The sequence below is a fragment of the Echinops telfairi genome, unplaced genomic scaffold (genome assembly GCF_000313985.2).
Source record: "Echinops telfairi isolate 266 unplaced genomic scaffold, ASM31398v2 ScPeMD7_7407;HRSCAF=8445, whole genome shotgun sequence".
Lineage (NCBI taxonomy): Eukaryota > Metazoa > Chordata > Mammalia > Afrosoricida > Tenrecidae > Echinops > Echinops telfairi.
In genome coordinates, this window is record NW_022111307.1 from 4,430,208 (window position 1) to 4,432,857 (window position 2,650).

Genomic DNA, 2,650 nt, shown 5'->3' on the forward strand with positions numbered 1-2,650 from the left:
ATTATGTTCCATAACATTAACAAGAAATCTAGAAACTCAATATTATGTTCCATAAAATTAACAAGAAATCCACACTTTGTTCAAGCCCAACCACCATTATATGAAACATACATTTATCAGTGTTTCAGAAATGTAACTACCAAGCAACTGGCCTCCAAGAAATAAAGATCTCTTCCTACTTTATGTTTCCTTGTTTATGCCAATGGAGACTTTGGAACCTTTGAAATGTCTGAACGGTAGTGTAAGCACTGCAGTTACTCATAATTTGCCTTTTTATCTACTCCCACAAATAAATTTGAACATTCTCCAGGACAAGATGGTCATAAATTGATAGCCAAATCTGAAGTATTTAGACATAGTCAGTGGATCTTAAGTATTTATTTTAAAGGCTGGCCCTTTGTTTTCTGTCTCTCTGGAACTTTAATAGGTTTTCTTTTCCTAGTTCTGGCAGACCACGCAAACCCAAACGCAAGCCCCATTGACCAAACTGCCCAGGAGCCGAGTTTGACTCAAGGCTACCCTGCAGGACAGGGTAGGACTGCCCCTCTGGGTTCCCAAGACTGTAACTCTTTGCAGGACTAGAAAGCCTCCTCTTTGTCCCATGGAGCTGTTGGTGACTTCAAACTGCTGACCTCGAGATTAGCAGTCCAGTAGTAACCACTACAAAACCAGAGCTCCCTCAGCAGACCACTAGTTGCTTCCTAATATCTGTTGTTCCCTTTTTTCCCCCCAAATAGTAATTGCATTTAATTGGCATGTCCTCCCAGAATAGGCTACTTATTTGTAACTAGGTGTGACTCTGTGGCTAAGTTCTAGCCAGTGAGATATATGGTATGGAAAAGTGACAGGTGACACATCTGAGGAAATGATAAATTCATGAGAGATAATAAAAGAGCTACTGCTGTTTTATGCCTCCAAATTCCGGGATGATTTGTTTAACAACAATAGATAACCCAGACACTGTCTCTTTACGAAATTTCCACAAGCCTGTCACATGTAGGTTAGGTGTTGGGCTGCTAACTCAAAGGTTGGTGGTTCAACTCACCCAGCCCAGAGGGAGAAAAATGAGGCTGTCAGCTCCTTTTAACATTTACAGTCTCAGAAACCCAATATCGGGCCATTATGAGCCAGAATCAACTTGATGGCGGTGGGTTTGATTTTGGTTTGGGTTTTATCACAAGTAACTTCTGCATAACTTATTTTTCATTGTTCAGAAACTGGCCTAGACTCTTCTGTAGAGCAAGAAAATGGGTGCAAGAATGTGTGAAGTACCCACATAGCCATGGAAGGGTACAGAATCGAATTATCAGGCTCTCTCCCAAGGAGATAGCGTCCTGCATCTCCTTGGTTCTAAGCACACCATTTTCTTCCTGAACTTGCCATTTTCTTCCTGAATTTGCCATCTGTGTCCCATGACCCTTGCTGTTAAATGTTGCTAGCCAAGGGTGTATTTCCCCCCACCCTCTGGGCTGGGCACTGGTTCATTAATGTATCAGAACATTTTTATGGCTAGGAAGTGCAGAGCTAGGGCCACTGGGATACAGCAGTGATTGCTCTTGAGCAAGTGAAACAGATGGTAATATATACAAGTTGAAAACTGAGTAGATGCACAACGTGCCTCCAGAATAGAGATTTGACTTTAGCTATCTCAAAAGTAGAGTCCCTAGGTGGTGCAAAAAAATTAGTGTACTCACTACTAACTGAAAGGCTAGGGGTTCAAGTCCAACCAGAGGAGCCTTTGGGAAAAAAAACCTTGTGGAGCACAATGAATTCTGTTCTGACGCACATACAGTAAGGACATTATGAGTTGGAATTCACTCGAAAATGATGTTGGATCTGTTATTTTTGTGTGCTGCTAAATTGATTCCAATTTACAGTGAGCCAACTGGGCAAATGAGAACAGCCCCATAGAGTTTCCTAGGGTACAATCTTTATAAGAACAGGTAACTGGTTCTTTTTTCCCAGGGAGCTCCTAGTGGGTTCAAAGTCAACAGACACTAGGTCACTGGTTGCTAAAGACTCACACTTAATTCCAGCCCTAATCTAAGAACAATTAGTTAATAGGACATAGCCCTGCTTTATGCTCACCCTCTTGAAGAGATCATTGAAGATATGGGTATCATAGCAAAGTGTAAAGAAGAAACTAGATGGTACCCGGCTCTTAAAGGCTTGTCTTCAAAAAAGTAGTCATGTAAGTGAGGAATCAATTAAGCCCACATGGAAGAAGCACATCAGTTTATGTCATCCAAGGATTGTAAATAATAAAAGTCCAAATATGAAGGAGATAATAGTATCAGAGCTTAAATTCTGAATACCCAGTTTGCAGAAGGTGATGAATGGAAGTGGAAGCCCAAAATTAATTCGCAAGATCCCCACAAGGGATGTGACTAGTGAGCTAGCATCCTACGTCTGGGACGTGAGTCGCCTTGTTATCAGACGGAGGGAGCATTGGAGATCATGTGTGGCAGGCAGATGTAGCTAGGTCGAGCTGTGATATCTTATTTGACCTCCTTTTTGACCCATTTTTATTTGTTCTAGTTTTTAATATGTTCTGCCTTTTCTTTTTTGGTAGGTTTCTCTGTAAATGAAATGCAGGATAGGGAAATCTATAGAGACAGTAACTAGATTAATGGCTGCTTGTGGGTATGAC